General features: G+C 50.1%; 1 protein-coding gene across 5 annotated transcripts in view; it reads right to left on the bottom strand.

Moving 5' to 3' along the window:
• Positions 1 to 6,187, bottom strand: part of MEF2D (myocyte enhancer factor 2D) — a 47,819-nt gene extending 41,632 nt beyond the window's left edge. For 3 of the 5 annotated variants that reach the window (XM_043964366.1, XM_043964370.1, XM_043964369.1), the window contains exon 1: positions 5,176 to 5,549. The gene's annotated coding sequence lies outside the window, so the exon portion shown is untranslated. Of the gene's footprint in view, positions 1 to 5,175; positions 5,551 to 5,914 lie in introns of those variants that run through there. The other 2 variants (XM_043964367.1, XM_043964371.1) reach the window with 2 other exon arrangements.
• Between the last annotated feature and the right edge of the window lie 12,158 nt (positions 6,188 to 18,345).

The raw sequence follows: 18,345 nt of genomic DNA, 5'->3' as shown, positions 1-18,345 counted from the left end.
GAGGGACAAAGCCTTTCCCTGAGGTGGAAGGGATGCAGGAAGGCCAACCTGGCCCACCTGTTACAGAACCACAGACTGCCATAGGTATGGAAGGGACCTTTGAGATCAGTCAAGTTCAACCCCTGCACTTTATATATGAAAATGGAGGATACAGACTTGTCCAAAGACCATGTAACTGCTTGGCTAGTAGGGTGGAGAAAGGATCTTTCTTACACATACTCTCAGCCCTACCAGAAGGGCAAGGTCAATCCTATCTTGCTTCTGGGAATGAAAGGTCACTGCCCATCCCCTAGCCACTAGGAAGTCCCATCTATTGTCTAATTTCCATCATCCTGTCACAGGGGGAACCCACTAGCCAAGGGTGATTGGTGATTCTTTGTTGAAAGCCCAGTCTTCCCTGACCCCAGCCCTCCCCCCTCACAGCAGCTCCAATCCTATAATCATCTTTACGGTTGTGCCTGCAAACAACCAGCTCCATCCTGAGATGAGGTCAGCCACTATTCCTTTGTCTACAACCCCCTGCTTGCATATGGCATGTTCCGGACCCAAGTGAAAACAAGCAGGCCTGTGCATGTACACGTTTCTACCAGGTCCTGATCTTGGGGACAGAGTTGCCAACATGCAGTGAAGACCAGCAGGCATCCACCAGTTAGATGGCATTGTGTGCATGTATTCTTCTCCCTTCCCCCACCCCTATCTCCACCGAGTTCCCAGTGAGCTTCTAGCCCTGGACAGAGGTGGGGTGGGGGTGGTAAAAATAAATATATCCACTAAAAAAAAAATAAATTTATCAAGGATCAAACAATACAGCGCCTCCACGGGCAAAGGTCAAGGTCTTCCAAGGGACATTGCCTGGCTTTCCTCTCCCATTTCCCCTCCTTAGGAAAACTCGAAAAGAAAAGGGCTTTGAAATCCTCCAGCCTCTCCTTCAATTCCCAAGTCAGAGCTGTGTCCCTCATCACACCAGGAAAAAAAAAAAAAGTAAAGGAAGTCTTCCTGCAATCTCACCTACATCTCTCCTGCTGCAGCTGTGGTCCACAGACAGGAGAAGAGCATCAACCTCCACCCAGTCAGTAATCTCTGGACTCCCAGGCCAGAACTCAGCCACTGGGGGCAACCTGAACTGCCATAAGCCAGGCCTAGTGAGTAAGCCACTAAATCATGGGAGGACTGACTCTGGCCCTGAGCAAAGCAGGGGCTTGTAAAAGCTACCAGCAATTACAGTGACGCTGAGGCTCTGCCACAGGCCCTGGGCAGCCAGCTCCTGAGCCCCACAGCCATCTCCATCCCCTCCCTCCCTTCCCTATAAAAGGGGATAATAACCCAGGGCACTTTGCCAAAAAGCATTTTGCCATTCTCTAGCCATAAAGTGCTTCAAGATCTCTCAACAGTCAGGAAGTAGTGAGGGAGCTGTGGCCCCTGCAAGAGAGATCATAGACCAGTGGATCTGGCACTAGAAGGGAACCTGAGAGATCACCTAGCCTAACCTTCTTATTTTGCAGATGATCAAACAGAAAGCCTCCAAGAGGGCAAGAGACTTGTCCAAGGTCACACAGGGAGCAGGTGGCACAACTAAGATTTAAATCCAGATTTCTTAAAGCCAGTGTTCTTTCCATGATATTGTGGGACTTCTTAAAAATGCACTTAGTGACTTAACCCTCATTGCCCCATCAAAACCAAACCAAAACAAAAACAAAAAGGGGGCAGCTAGGTGGTGCAGTGGATAAAGCACCGGCCTTGGATTCAGGAGGACCTGAGTTCAAATCTGGCCTTAGACACTTGACACTTAACTAGCTGTGTGACCTTGGGCAAGTCACTTAACCCTCATTGCCCCATCAAAAACAAAACAAAACAAAAATTCGCTTAGTGATCACTGACAAGTCAGGAAGTGCTCAAAGACCCTGGAATAATAGAAATTGAGGTCTCTCTAGGAAGCCTCATCACTGCCCCACACGCATATGCCCTCCTACCACATTTACTTCTAAAAATGGTTAGCTATCTCCACAACAACGCAGCAGGGCATCAACCTCTAAAGCATTTGAGATGAATTGGTATGGTCTCTCTTGGTAGTTATGGAGTCCAGGGAGAAGACCTAGGAGTTGATTGGCCTTTGATCTCCTAAGGCCTGATTTGGAACAAAGCAACCAGGAGGGTCCAATCAGGTGCTCCGGAAGTCTTGAATGTGTAGGGGGAAGAGAAGATCCAGAGGCTCTGAGAAGGGTGTGTACGAGTCAAATTCTAGATTGTGAAGAGCATTTCTCTGGGGTATCCACTGAGGTCTACCTCTTCAGAGGGTAAAATGAGCAGGACTGACCCTGCAGCAGGAGGGAAGGAGGTTAGACTTAAAGCAAACTTCCTTGTGGACAGGAATAGGAAGAAGGCAATGGCCCAACAATATAGGCCAAGGAAGGGCTGCCCTTCAAGGAGCCAGGAGGAGGGAGGAATTGACACAACGGTCTTGCCCCAAGTCCCTGCTACCTCAGAAGTCCCATACCCTCTCTTGGCGGCTGATCTCAAATCCCCTGGGGCTTAGGGCTCCAGAGGCCAGTCTGTCCTTGTCCCCATGTATCGGTGCTGGCCAACACACCTGGGGGCTCTGTCAATCCTGCTCCTCTTCCTCCCCCCTCACGCTCAGGCAAAGCTTGTGGTGGATAAAAAAAAAAAAACCAACCAAAAAACCCTGCAGGAGAGATTATATAACAGCAGCTGGGGAGTCTACCGTACCTCCCTGCCTATGAGCTGCAAGAGGGGCTGAGCAGGGGAGTCTGGCCCATCATGCCTCTAACCCCCAGTCTGAAGAGAGGGAAGAGAGGGTAGAGCTACCGATCTCAGGAAGAAACTGCTGTTCAAGGATTGTGGCTACAATAGAGCTAGAGGTAAATTAGATGAGGTCCATCCCAACCTACCTTCAGCTCTGCTCCCCCTAAGTCGGGAGTTGTCTACCTGGATCATCTGCCTTTGTCTCAGCATCTCTGCCTAGGGGAGGGTTCCTCTTTTCCTATCCCCAGAAAGGCAGGGACCTCATTTCCACCCCCTTCTAGCGCCCTCAGCATCCAGGACAAGGCTCTGTTGGAAGAAGCAGCTGCATGACAGTTCTGTCCCTAGGTCTTCAGTAGGACTTTGGGTCAAAAACTAAACTATTCTGGGCTCCCAGGAAAGTGGAGAGTCCATTAATGGTCCCTCCCTTCCCCAGAAAAGTCTGAAGTGGTCCCTCCCCTGACCTCTCTCTCTCTCTTTGGGGAGGACAAACGCACACCATAGCCTAAATGGGATCGTGGGTGTCCAGGACAAACAGGCCCACATGATCCTACCCACACAGAGCAGGTCTGAGAGGGCCCTCAGATACCAACACCCAGATCCCAAGCCACCTCTCCACTTCCTGCCCCCAAACATTTTTTTTCCCAGGCTTAGAAGGCAAACAGGAAGGAAGTTCATTCCTGATTGGAATCACTGGGGCCTAAAGCAGCCTGTCTCTAGGGGTAGAGGGGGAAGAGAGGAGAGAGAAAGGAGGAAGGAGGGTATGTGTGTGTGTGTGGGGGGGGGGTCCCCTATCCCAGCCTCACAATCTGCCCATCAACTACCAATTAGAACCTGGCTCCCCTTAGCAACAAGGCCCATGACATACATGGATAATCTGTATACAGTAGCATGTGCACCACCCTACCCCCCACCAAAAAAAAGGGGGGAGAGAGGGAGAAAAACCTCTGAACATGAGTTGGGGGTGGAGAAGGGAAAGGAAGGAGTGGCCGGTTTCCTTGCTCCTGAACTTCCAAGTTCATTCCTCTCCAATCTACCCTACCCATAGCCAGCCTCCAGAGGCCCAAGGTCACTGCCCCAGACGGTGAACTTCCCATCACTTCTAAGTCCTAAGGAGGTTCCACCCCCTTCCCCAGGGATACCACCACCACCCTAGAGAAGTTTCATCTCCTACCCTCAACATACCCCGCTCCCGCCCCCCCACCATGTTGTAGCTAGAAAGATCCAGGTGAACCTACTTCTGGAATGAGAAGAACCTGCAGAGAACTTAGGCAATGGGCCAGGTATGTATGTGTTGCCCCCCTGACCTGAAAGACCCCAAAGACATTGAGAAGGAAGTGTTAAGTTGGGGGTCCCTCCTTTCTCTTTCCCCTGGAGTCCCTAAAGCAAGGAGGCTGAGGAGCCCCAAGAAGACCTATTTTTGCCCCTCCCTATTCCAGCCCTAATCATGCTGGGTGAGAGAGACAGAAAGGGGGGGGCAGAGAGATCTCTCCTGTAGCCCCCCACCCCCACTCCCCAGATGTTGTGCAGATGCAAACTCTGGCTAGGAGTTAGTTATCCATCGAAGGGCGGGGCTGTGGACAGCTGGGATGGGGGGCTCTAACTAGGCTTCAACCTGGAAGCTGGCATTGGGGATAAGGTCCGGGTCTGGAGAGAGAGACCCAGGGTGGGAGGTCAGGCCCTGAGAGACCGACTCTCCTCCCCTCCGCTTGTTTGTCATCTCCAGCTCTCAGCTGTCACAGAAGCCAAACTGGGCCCCAACACAGAGAGACAGAGCAACCCACCCACCCAGCCCGGGTGTCATCTGAACAACATTCCCCCCTCCCTCCCCCTTTCCCTCCCAAACAGCTGCAGCTCCCCCACCCCACCCCCACCCTCCAATCACCCTCCCAGGCCCCCTTCTGCACCATTTTGGGCCAAGGAGGAGGGAACAGGCGGCAAGGGAAGGGAGGGCCGGCTGTTAAAATGTCAGTCGCTCCAGGCTGTCACCCTGGTACCCCCCCCTCCCCTTGGTGTAAGTGGAGTTGGAGGGGGGGTTGCTCTCCCTCCAGGCCCACAACCTCAGGCCCTCTGACCCTCTCTGAATCCAAGGTGCCAGCACCCACCACACTCCACCCGGACACCCCCTTCCTCCCGGGGTATATGCCCCTTGGCGCTCCCATAGCCCCCCCCAACACACCTGGTTAGCCTGTAACCCCCACGGACACCCCGCTTCTGCCTTCCCTACACCTCCCCCCTCCCCAGACTGCTCGCCTGTCCCTCCGGGACACAGCCGGCCAACCCCAACCCACACGACGCGGGAATGGCCTGGGCGCCCCCTCCACCCCGGACACCCCAACGGGGAGGGGGGGAGACAAGGAAAGGAGGGGGGAGGCGGGTCTCTTAAAGTGATAGGCGCGTTATTTCTTTTCTACTCACCAACCCCTGTTGGGGGAAGGGGGTGTCGCAGAAGGGGGTAGGAGGAAGAGTGGTGGTCCTCTCTCCTCTCAGAACTCCAAGCGCAGGAAGGTGATGGGTTTTTTCTTTTTAGGGGGGAGGGGATATCGAAAAATAACTAACAAGACAGGCGTCTGCCCGGGCCCTGGGTGGAGCCAGGAGGTCCCGGGCCCCTGTCCTGGGGCCGGGGTAGAGGGGAGGGAGGATCTGGGGCTGGGGCTCCCGAGCCGCCGCTGTTGTTGATATATTTTCTTCCTTCCTCCTTTTGGGCTCCAAAGGTAACTCTTCCAGTCCCTGGGAGCCGAAGCCAACGTAGGCACAGCTCAGCCTAGCTTGGGGGGGGGGGAGGGAGAGGAGGTGGCGGGGTGACGGGCAGCCGGGGGGGCCAATGGGAAGGCCCCATGGGGGCCGTGGGGCGGGGCCAGGGGAGGGGTGGGCCCGGGAGCCGGGGCCCGCCTCCTCCCTCCTCCGCCTCCTCCACCCCCTCTCCGGCCCAGCACGGTTTCCCCCCCCCCTCCCTTTCCCTTCCCTCCCCGCCTGCGCGCCTACCGCCCTCCCGGCTCCCTCCTCCCCACCCCAAGCTAGGCTGCAGCGCAAGCAAGAGCCGCGGATCCCTCCGCCGCTACTGCCGCGGCCGCTGGGAGGGATGTGGAGAGATGAAGCCGGGCGGAGGCTCTATTAAAGAGACAGTACCCTCCCCACACCCCAAATTAATACACACCTCCCACCTCCCCGAGCCCCTTGCGGGGAAAACGGCACTCGGAGCTGATTGTTCGCGCTGCCCCCGGAGGCTGGGGTCACTCGGCCCGGGGTGGGGTGGTCTCGATGCCATCCCCTTCCCTCCGGGAGGAGAGTTAGAGAAACTTGGGGAGAGGGGTGCCTTGAGGGGGCGGTATTTAAAGCTCCAGGCGCCTCCTTCCTGGGGTGCATGGGTCCCCCACCCAACCCTTGCCTCGCGAAGGCATGGAAGAAGGCAGCGCGACTTAAAGGGACAGGCTTTCTGTAGAAGGGAGGGAGCTGAGCGGCTCCCCAGGCTACCTGTGACAGGCGGCTCAGCGCCCCTCCCCCGCCCGGCTCCGTAGACGCCTAGCAATTTAAAGCTACAGGCTCATAGTTCTTGGGTGACCTCATCCCCGGAGCCTGCAGCCCACGGAGCGCAGCCAAAGGGGCAATTTAAAGGGGCGGGCACCCTAATTTCCCCCAGCACAGGAAACACCCTTGAAAACATCTTATTAAAGGAGGACTGACCCTTTTTGTTTTGTTTTGTTTTGTTTTAAATCCGGCTGCCCCAGTCAAGTCTTCGAGGACTCCCGAAGGAGGCATCAGTCTCCCCCAATTCCCCCAAAACAACGGGGATCCTCAGCCTCCCGGATGCTGTCCATCAGACCTAACTTCACGGGAACAGATCCCAAAGCACCATCCTGTAGAAAAAGAGTAACTGATAGTGGTTCAGGTCTTTACAACGCTCTTTCCCCGTCCCCCTTTAATGCCTTGCTTCTGTGTATTATCTCTGGTTTATCCCGTCAATATCTTATTAGTTGTCTGCATCTTCTCCCTCATTAGATTCTGAGCTCCTCGAGGGCAGGCACCTTTTTTTTTTTTTTTACCCATTTGTTTGTATCTCCAACCCTTAGGACAGTGTCTGTGGGCACATAGTAGGTTATTAATAGGGCACACAATAAGCGCTTAGTGGGGCTTAATAGGGCACGTTGTAGGCTCATAATAAATGCTTTTTAACTTGACTTTACACTCACTATCTCATTTGATATTCACTAAAACCTGGTGAGGTAAGAGAGGTTATTATTATCCTCTTTTTACAGATGAGGAAACTGAGACACTAAAAGCTTAAGTCACTTGTCCAGGGTCACACATCTAGTAAGTGGCAGAACTGAAATTAAACGATGGGGTCTTGATTTCTCCTGATTGGGCCCAGATAAAGTCCATTTCTCCATTTCTTGGAGAAGAACTTGAACCAGATTGTGGAGTCTGGAGGCAGGAAAAGGAACTGATTAATCTTTCCAGGTCTTTCCCAACCCAAACAGGAGACATCAGAAAGACTGCTTTGAAATTAGGTTTGGTGGCTCATCTTGTAGTACTGTATATCAAGTAATCCAAAGCCAACAGGCTCTTATTTCCTTGACCTCTTTCTCCAAACCCTCCCTCCTGGGCCCTCCTCTAGGAAACCCTCCAGGATTAAGCAATGTCCCACATGGTGGGAGCTTGTCAGCTCCCCAATAGGTCTGGGCTCTACACAGTTAGCAGATTGTGAGTGCACCCTGCAAAAGCCTTGAGGAATAGAAGCTAGACTGCAGGAAAGACTTCCTCAGTGCAAGGGGAGAAGTCTAAGCTGCATTTTCCCTGGGGATTCTCAGGGTTTAGTTCAAACTGCTTCACTTTGGCTATTAGGAAGGACTGCCCTTTGTGGAGGTAGGAGGACGGATGAAATGACCTCCCCTCTCCCCCGACCCAGCAGTGGGAAACCTCCCCTCATTTGATGGACTCTATTTTTAGGACTTCCTTAGGCTCTAGTTGGAGAAACCGTTTAGTCATCAGGGTGTTTATTTTCCGGCTGTTTCCGTCGGGAAAGCAGAATGTTGAGACTGGAGAGATCAGCGGTTGCTGGAAAAGGCTCTACAGGAAGGGGCCTGGGAAAACTAACCTGGACAGGACACTGCAGCTGAAAATAAATAAGGAAAGAGGATAGGGAAGCCCAGCAGGGAATTAGAAGTATAGATGCCCTCCCTCTTGGCCATTCTCTTTATAATCCTATTTTGAAGCTCTCCAAGCAGTGCAGCCTCCCCTCATGCTCAGCCTGAATTGAATGATTCTTCTTAAGGTATAGAAATAGCCTACAAGGCCAATTCAGTCTTGAAACCAAAAGACCCAGGTATCTTATCTTCACTTCGACCCCCAACTCCAAGCCCCGCCCTTTAAAAGACCTGCTGGGTGAGCATCCCGCTAACTAGAGATCTGACCAATCCTGAGCCAGGCTGGTACCCCTCCAAGGATGTTATTGGCTGTTGGGTCCTCCCCAGTTTGGAATGTTGGGCCCAGAACAAAGGAATGAGGAAGGAAGGTGAGTCACCTGGGCTGGCTATTAAAGGGCCAGGGGACAGAGGATGACTGATGATGTCACAGGAGGGGAGGGATATAATCCTCTGGGGTCCAGAATTGAAGAAACAGCTGAGAAAGCACTTGATTTTGGAAGATGAAATTCTGAAGGGAGATTCAGGCCCCCACTGAGCTCCATGGAGGGCATATTGAGGAGGGGCAGACAAAACTGGAGCAGGAAGGAAAGGTATACAGCACTGAGACTTTATGGAAGAGGAACAAGTAGTAGCATATGTCTTCTTCTGGACTTCATCTCCATTTAAAAAAAAAAAGAGTAAGGGGTGATATTATAGTAGAAAGGATTCAGATTAAGCAGCAGGGAGGACATCTTGACAGTGTCCCCACTAAACTCAAAATGCAAGACTGGACTTCCAACCATCTTCCTCCCCAAAGGCTCACAACAGCCCTACCACTCTTCAAGTTCAAAACATTCCTGGAAACTCTGACACTAGGGTCTTGTTTCCATAGGGAGATAGGGACTAGACCTGTGATTTTATTAGTATAAGATTAGGACAAGGAAATTAGTCTACTAATGCAAGTCAGCATCTTCTCTGTGATTTATGGCCCTGGACAATTGCCTGGGGTTACATAGTACATATATATGTGTGTCAGAGTAGGGACTTGAACTCATGTTTTCCAGAATCTAAAGCCAACTCTCTAACACTGCCTCTCACTTATGGAGCTTAAAGGATCACAGGATTTAAAGCTAAAGGAGATTTTAAAGACCCAGCTCAACCCCCTTGGTTTTTTTTTTTGTTTGTTTGTTTGTTTTCAGATGAAGAAACTGAGGCCCTGAGAGAGTAATTTAATCTCCTAAATTTTAGAAAGTACAGAGCTGATATTTGAATCCAGGTTCTCTGATTCCAAATCCATTACTCTTTCTACTATACTGGAGTGCTTTTCTGGGCCTCCATTTCTTTTTCTGTAAAATGATGTTGGACAAGATGATTTTGTGTCTGTGTGTGTGTGACTTAATTATCAAATTAGTGCTGAAACCCTGGGAGACTTAGTACTCAGTTTTCCCCTCCATACCTTTGAGAAAGAGCAGCCTAACCTCTCAAGGATATTTCCAAGGCCCCTGGGAGATTAAATCCTTAGAAATTTCTATTGTGGGGGCAGCTAGGTGGCAAAGTGGATAAAGCACTGGCCCTGGATTCAGGAGTACCTGAGTTCAAACCCGACCTCAGACACTTAACGTTTACTAGCTGTGTGACCCTGGGCAAGTCACTTAACCCCAACTGCCTCACTTAAAAAAAAAAAAGAAATTTCTATTGTGGTTAAACAAGGTAATATCTCCTTCCAAAAAAGCTGCCTAGCATACCCTGCTTATTAGAGAGAAATACCCCAGTACTAAAGCAAAGGCTTTAAAAAAAAAATCTAGCATAGTCAAAGACCTATAACTAGGATTATAGGATCAGAGACAGAGCTGGAAGAAAATGTAGAAGCTATGTAGTCTCTTCTCCCCATACTACACCCCCTCCCCCATTTTACAGGGGAGAAAACCAAATCCAGGGAGGTTATTACTTGCCCAAGGTAGCTGGTAGGTGATAGACCAAGGATTCACACCTAAGCCCTCTGACTTTATACACATCATTATTTCCATCAAAATACACTTGCCTTTCGAATTTGACAGGCTAGATTAACATCTATATCAACATAGTCCAGGAGAAGTTTACTTTCCCTTCCTTGGTGTCAAGCCTGTAGGAAAGCCCTTTCTTTTGCTGTGGCAATGGCTCACACTTAGCCTTCTGCCTCCTACTCCTTCCTCACTACCTTCTGGAGAATACTGTATATCCTTTTTCCTCCCTGGATCTGCCCTGCCTGGCACTCTCCCTCTTGCTGCTCTGCATACAGGAGACTCTTCTCCCTCCTCCCCTCCCCCATTGTCCTAGCAGAGGCCACCTCCAGCTCTCCAGTCCCCCACCCCCATCCCATCTGTCTGCTTTGGAAGAAGAGGAGGTGTGTTGTGTTCCTGTGTCTGTCTGTGTATACGTCTATATGTATGCATGGCTGTGCATCTTCATAGGCAGTGTCCTTTTGAGGAAAGAACATTGGACCAGGAGTGAGAAGGCTTGGGTTGAAGTCCTAACTCTGCCACTTAAGGGATTGTGACCCTTCTCCTTTCTGGGCTTCAGTTGCCTGATCTGTAAGATGAGGATAATACTTTGAGTACAGTAACTCTAAGGGTACTTGGATACAGTACTAAGGAATACAGGGTACTTGGTGTACAGTAACTATTTTTGTGTCCTGGATCCCCTAGGCAGTCTTCTGAAGCCTATGGAGCCCTACTCAGAATATATTTCTTAAAAACTCATAATGGAAGGAAATGCTAAATTTTAAGGATTAGTGAAAATAAAGGTGCATTTTTTTTCTTATCCGAGTTCCCAGACTCCATTGGGGGGAAGGGGGGGGGAGGAGACGTCCATGTACACCAGGTTAACCCCTGCCACAGCAGCTACATTCCAAGCTTCTTGTGAGCGTCAAATGAAATAATACTGGTAAGGCACAGCTAGATAAAGCACTCATTGTGGCAGGCACTGGGCTAAGAGCTTTGCAAACGCTAAACTGCTATGTAAATGTCAGCTGCTTATTACATGTGTAACTACCCCGGGTAGACTTGCCTGTATGTATATGTACCTATATCCCGGTGTGGATATTGGTATATGCCCAAGTGTATAGCACGGTCTAGGCGTGTCCATTTCTCTCTTCTCCTGCCCTTTGCCTTGGGCGGGGGGGGGGGGGAAGGGGAGGGGAGGGGAGAGGACTTGGAAGGGTGCTTTGACCCGAGTGGCCAAGTTAGGCATTTCGATGTCCAAGACTGGGCGGGTAGAAGATCCCTGCTTGGTGCCCAGGCTGGTGCCAGAGGCCAGAGCACGGAGGCAAAGGGCAGGTACCACGCCCTAGACCAGAGGCTGTGGTGGGGGTGGGGTGGCTGGGTGGTGTATATGTGGTGGGGGCGAATCCTGGGTCCTCGGTCAGTGCATCCCCCCGAGCACACCCTGTCCCCCCCCTGCCTGGGCAGGATGTGGTGGCAGCTGCTCAGAGGGTGGGCAGGATGTGGGGGTGGGGGCAGCTGCAGCACAGCCTGCAAGAAGAGCCTTCTCCTCGACTCCTCCCTCTTTCCTTCTCTCCGCTCCCTCCTCCTCCTCCTCCTCCTCCTCCTCCTCCTCCTCCTCCTCCTCCTCCTAGTCACATGGTCCCAACCCCAACAGCGAGGGACTATTTTCCTTTTCCCTCGGAGGGACACTACGCAGGCATTCGAACTTGTTCTGGACTGTATCTAGACCTTTTCCAACTCCGCACGAGACTTTTTTCTCTCCACTGTCCTGGAAGAAAAGTCCAAAGCCCATCCCTTCCCTCTTAGACTTCTTAACGCGAAGAAGGAACTACCCCTTTAAATGCAAATGAACTACCTTCTCCCCCTCCTTTCCCCCCCCCCCCCGTTCCCCCTCGTGCCCAGTCTCCGCCAGCTGCCATTGACGTCACGCGTGCGTCACCGTCTCCAGCCCAACCAGACAGCACGTGGGGGAAGAAGGTGGCCTTAAAGGGCCAGGCTAGGAAGGCCTTCAAGACAGCTGCTTCTGTCCCTGACCTAGGGAAGAGGGAGTGTGGGAGGGAAAGAAGAAGAAAGGCGAAGAGGAAGAAGTGGGGCGTGGGTATGGTTGTGGGATGAAAAAAAAATTGTCCCGAGGAAACTGGAGCTCCAGCAATTAGTATGGAGGGTCGATGTGAAGTGGGAAGCACTAGTGGGGAGGTCCTGTTTTTAGGATTGTACACTTCCCAAAAGGAGTGACTGGGGAAGGGAGCCAGCATAAGTGGGGTGTGGTGGTGGGAGGGGAGAGGGGAATGAGAAGAGTGCCAATCAAAGCCCTCTACAGTTTGGTCCCTACTTATATTGTCTGCCTTATCTCCGACTACACCCCCTACCTACTCTAGCCAAATTAGGGCTCTCTGTATTTGGTGGGGCGGGGTGGGGGTGTTTAAATAAAAAAAACAAAAAACAAAAAACAACTAGAAGTAAATTGCAGATCCAAGCATATAGTAAGCCCTGAGTGGGCCAGACAGAGTCTAGGGTAGAAAAAATAATAGTGACCATCGGTAGATTTGGCCACTTTACCTGTTAAATACCTTGTATTTAACTCACCCTCGTTGCTTCTGCTGGTGAATTTCCTAGGAGGGAGGGTTTTGTTGTTCAGTGTAAAAAGCCCTGAATTTGAGGTCCACAGAGCTACCCTTAAAAAAAAAATGTTCTGCTCCCTCTATGTCCTTAGGCAAATGTCTGGATCTCCGTTTCCTCATCTGAAAAAATGACCTTTCCAGTTCCTATCTCTTTTTTTTTTTTTTTTTTAGGGAGGCAATTGGGGTTAAGTGACTTGCCCAGGGTCACACAGCTAGTTAAGTGTTAAGTGTCTGAGGCCGGATTTGAACTCAGGTACTCCTGATTCCAGGGCCGGTGCTCTATCCACTGCGCCATCTAGCTGCCCCCCGGTTCCTATCTTAATGTAAAACCTACGCTCCATCTTTTTCTGTCAAAATCAGAAGGGACCGTTCCCTCCCTCTGAGCTCCTCGACAATTTGGCCGAACCACTCGGATGGCGCTCACTATATACAGCCTATTCTAGATCGAGTCTAAACGCATACTATTTCACCAGTCCACCCCCATCCTTGTCAAGACACCTGGACGAAAGGGGAGGGGAGTGGGGGGATGGGGTGGACAGGGGGATATGGAATAGTGAAAATGGGATAACAGCGAAGAAGCTACTGAAGTTGTGAACCATAAGGGTGGAAGAGATAGATGAAGAAAGACCTGGAAGAAGAGGGAAGAGTTGGGGCACCATCTCCTTGGAGAACTCGCCCTAGCTCACATTTCTATAGGTGTTTAAGATTTGCAAAGCACTTTTGTTTCCTCACGATTGTATTCTTAGTCCCCGTCCAACCGTTCCCCAGCTCCCCCCCCCCCTTTTCAGCATCTATGTGCCTTCCCCTCCCTTGCTGGGGCACAGGAAATGTTTTCTCCCCTTCCAGGATTAGACTCCCCCCTTACCCCCCCCCCCCAGATTAGACCCCCTTCCCCTCCCCCTGACTCTGAGCTATCGATGTTTGGAAAGACTGTGGTAAAACTAGACCCGTATTATTATGACTTCTTAGGGTCTTTCAGTTCCCCTAGTCTGTGATTTTTAGTTGCTCAACAGGAAGGAGAATGGCCCAGAACACAGAATGAAAGGTGAGAAAAGAGAATCAGAACATTGAAAAGACAGGGAACATTTTAATGGAAAGGAAAAAAAATTTAAAAACCCCAAACTTAAAGAGTCAAAAGACCTGGGAAGGAATCTTCAGCTCCGTTATTTTCTGCATAACTTTGGGCAAGTCACTCTCTGGGACTCAGTTTCTTTTCTGAAATAGAAAGGGGCTGGAGAAGATGATCTCTAAGGTTTCTTTCCGAGTAGGTAGGACTGGGGGTGGGGTGGGGGGGGTTGGTGAGGGGCCACCCTCTCTGGCCTGATTGGTCAGTTTGCCCTCCTCCCAGACCCGAAGACCTGAGAGTTGCTCCAGGCCTTGCCCACCCTTTGCTCTACTGCTTTGTTGATGTCTTTACTGACCCTGGAGACAGAAGCCTCAGAGTTTGCCAGGGGAGGAAGGGTTGTTGGGAAGAAGACCAGAAGACAGGGTGGAGTTGGAGTCAGGAGCAACAGTACCATTCAAGCCCTCCTTTCCTAAGGCTCCACCTTCCGAGTTTCAGTCTTAAATAACTTCTCCCTCCCTTTCTCCCCAGTACCCACCAGACGACACAATGTAGTGCAGAGATACCCAGTATAAGAGGCAGGACCCTAGGTTTGAGTCTTGGCTTTAACACATCCTAGCTGTGTTGTTACACTGGGTAAGTCATTTCTTTGTGCTTTGCCTCAGTTTTCCCATCTGTGAAATAAACAAAAGTGGGGATAAAGCAGCTATTCTCCTAAGACAACTTGTCAAAGAGGACCATGGCAGATGTCTTGACTTGCACCGAATTGGATTTAAGTGAGGGGGAGGACTGTACAAGGTCGCCAACCTCACTCTCTCTTTCAGAGCCATCTGGGTCCAGTGGCGACTGGAGATGACCCTGGATGTTTAAGGCAACTGGGGTTGTGACTTGCCCAGGATCACACAGGAGCAAGTGTCTGAGGTGAGATTTGAATTCAGGTCTTCCCAACTTCTGGGCCAGTGCTGTATCCACTTCACCAGTAAGCTAGCTAGTTACCCTGGGGTTAATAATACTTGTACTACAGACTTCATAGGTTTCTTATGAGAAATAAGCTGTGTAATCTTAAAGCTCTATAAAAAGTGAGCTATTATGAGCGTTGATGAATTGGTGTCCCATCTCCTTTTCCCTTCTCTCCCCATTGCCAGCTCTTCACCTCCCACTGAGCTCCTTATCATCTCTTCAAGGACCCCCACGCCGGCATCCAGGCACATGCTGGAGCCCGCTCATACCAACTTTCCAGCTGATTGCTGAATGTTCAGTATGAGCATTTACACATCAAGAATTGGCAAGTGCCACACATCAGGGCTTGGTTTAGTGTTTGCTGATTGTCTGGACTGAAAAAAGTGATAAAGAAAATGTTAATAATATGAATGAAACTTGAAAGCGTGTTTTCCATGCTTTTTTTTTTTCTTCTTCAGGGAGCCAGTATTACCAGCACCCCCTTGCCTCTGCCACTTACTACAGGAGTATATGACTGCGGACAGGCTACCTTCCCTCTCAAGGCCTTGATTTCCTCCTCTGGGAGTGGGGCAGGTGAGATTATAACCTTACTTCTTCCTGGGGCTGTATGGAGTGTTCAGGAAGGACTAGGTCCTCTGGTGAGAGGGCTGGCTAATCCCTTTGCAGGGCTGCTCATCCAACTTTGCTGTCCACCTGGGGCTCCGAGAAGCTGTAGTATGTGCACAGCCCACACTCTGACAAACGGTCTGGGCAGACGGGCTAAACCAGGTTGAGGGTAACCAGTAGGCCTCAAACCCATAGGTAAATTGTTTGTGTGTGTGTGTCTGGGGGGGGGGGAGTATCTACCCCAGGCATGTGAAGACCTCCCCCAGTGGAATGGGCAGATGAGAACAGTCTGTTCCAATGGCCATAAAAGTGACTGAAGCAGGCACTGTGGAGTGCTCAGAGCTTGGTCAGACATCCAGGATGCCAAGTTCATCTACTGCATCCTGGGCCATCACCAGTCACCTTGTCTTTTGTCCTGCCACTAGACTCTGATGACTCTGGATGAGAGAGTGAGGCTGCTGACTTTGTGCAGCCCTGCCTCACTTAAATCCAATTCACACATGAGTCAAGGCCACCCTGGGATGCCGTTGGTCCTCTTTGAAAAACGAAGGACAAACAACCTCTTCATGATTCCTATTTCTGCCTTTGTGCCGCTTATCTTTTCTTCTGTTACTCTTCCACCCCTCTCCCCAACCTTGCAGCTAGAGAGCAGGATTCCTATTAGAAAAGGGAGCAGGAAAGAACTATCTTCTGCATCAGAGATCTGGAAGAGGTACAGGGGTCTCTGCTGAAAAAGGGAGTGGACAAGATAAGAGCTCAGGAGGATCAAAGGGTGATGGATCAGAACTAGAAGGCTAGGCTTGGATTTCAGAAGACCTGAGATAAAATCCAGCCCGAGCTACTTACTAGCTGAGTGATCCAGGGCAAATCACTTAAAGTCCCTCTGTCTCAGTGTCCTCAGCTGTAAAATGGGAATAATGACTTTCACCTGTTTTTTTGGTAGCTGTGAGGATCAAATGAGATATTTGTTTAAAGTGCTGAGTACAGTGCCAAATGCTTGCTCCCTTACTCTGGAAAGCACTTTAAAGTCCATTTAGTTGGGAGCAGCTAGGTGGCACAGTGGATAAAGCACAGGCCCTGAATCCAGGAGGACCTGAGTTCAAATCCAGCCTCAAACACTTGACACACACTAGCTGTGTTACCCTGGGCAAGTCACTTAACCCTCATTGCCCAGCAAAGGAGAAAAAAAAAGTCTAACTTCATTTTACAGAGAGGTCACACAGTCAGGACACTAACAGAGACAGTATTTGAATCCATGTCCCCTGACTGCAAAGTCAGCACTATTTCCACTATGCCGTTGTGCCTCTGAGAATTGGCAATGTAGTTGAATTTTAGTCCATCAGGGCTTTGGGATCACCTAGCCCAGATCCCATTGGATTGGCTGGGTTCCTGGACAATTGTACTAAGGGTTTTCACAAGGAGGGGATAAAGATTCCCACCGTGGGAATCTCCCATCAACCCCCAAAACTGGCCCTGCTCCCTCTAGGGGTGGGAGTAGGGTGACGTAAACGAGGACTCTGTGTTCCAGAAAACCCCAAAATAACCCACCCACTCCCGTCCAGCTGCTATTTCTGTCCCTCTCGTTTAATTATTCAAACCCCCTTTGGGGACTGAGCTATAAAAAGCTCTCTTACTTGGGGACCCAGGAGATCTGGTCGATTAGCCAGGCTGCTATATCAACAAGCCGGGAGGTCCTTGTGGGCTCACTGAAACCATCCACTTTGGTAGACCACTGAGAAAACTGCTCTCTCTCTTCTGTCTGTCCCATTCCATAGAAAGGTCTGCATGATTCAGTGCTTCCCATCCCTAAAGGCTCTACCTGCTGCCTCATTTCATCATCCTTCCTATTCCTGCCCAACTCCCACCCTGCCTGCAGCCCAGCCTTTTACCGGGGTGTGCCAGTAAATGTTTGACAACTGACTCTCCGATTGAGACTGCATAATTAACATTTTCTCCATCACTTTCTTAAGCGAGTTTACAAAACAATAAGCGGAGCCCTGATTTATAGCATTTGCCAGATTTCTGAGGTGAGAATTTAACAACACTTTAAATTGCACTATTTAGCAATTGCCTCTCCGGAGCCTGGATGAGTGGCTCCCACACCCCCCTGAATCTGTCCTTCCTTGCAATGATGCAGTGCCTCCCCTCCCCTCTGCCCTCCCAGATCCCTGTTTCCTGTGACTTAATGGAAAAAAAAAATGCTGGCTCTTAAATCATTGGATGAGGCATCAGATCCAGGCTCTTTTACTTACTCTATATATGACCTGGGCTGAATCACTAACAGAATCACAGGATTTTAGGAGGGGATTTCACTAACCATCTGGTCTAACCTGTGTCCATATAGGAATCCCAGCTATCACACCGGATCAATGGCTATTCAACTTCAGCTGAGACCGCTATGAAGACAACCCATTCCATTGCTGGAGGGCTCCCATTGTTGGGAAGCTTTTCTCATGTTAAAGCCCAAATTGACTTTTTTTTCCCCCCCACTTCTACCCATTGCTTCTGGCTTGGCCTTCTAGGAATAAATAGGAAAATCTAATTCCTCTTCTAGCCTCTCAAACATGTATTAGGAGATCACAGATAGAGACCTGGCCTCCTCATTTTACAGATGAGGAAACTGAGGTTGAGAGAGGTTACATGACTTTCCCAGGATCAAACAGTTACTGAAAGTTTAAAGTGGGATTTAAATTCAAGTTTTCCTGGCTCCAGGTCCAACACTCTATCCATTGAGACACCTAGTTGCCTAATAGCAATTTTTTTTTTTTTTTTTGCGGGGCAATGGGGGTTAAGTGACTTGCCCAGGGTCACACAGCCAGTAAGTGTTAAGTGTCTGAGGCCGGATTTGAACTCAGGAACTCCTGAATCCAGGGCTGGTGCTTTATCCACTGTGCCACCTAGCCGGCCCCGCCTAATAGCAATTTAACATTTATATATTACTTTAAGGTTGGCAAAGTGCTCTGTATATATTATTGAATTTGATTTGATCCTCACAAGAGCCATGAGGGAGGTAGTAAGTACTCTTATTATCCCCATTTTAGAGATGGGGAAACTGAGGCTGAGAGAGGATAAATGAATTACCTGAGGTCATACAGGCTAGTAAATCTGAAGCAGTATTTGAATTCATCTTCCTGACTCCAGGTCTGGCACTCTATCCCACTGTACCATCTACATACCCTGAAGACATCCACCATATTTACACACACACACACACACACACACACACACACTCT

The sequence above is a fragment of the Dromiciops gliroides genome, chromosome 4 (genome assembly GCF_019393635.1).
Source record: "Dromiciops gliroides isolate mDroGli1 chromosome 4, mDroGli1.pri, whole genome shotgun sequence".
In the NCBI taxonomy this organism is placed as follows: Eukaryota; Metazoa; Chordata; class Mammalia; order Microbiotheria; family Microbiotheriidae; genus Dromiciops; species Dromiciops gliroides.
This window is presented reverse-complemented; position numbering and strand designations above follow the sequence as displayed.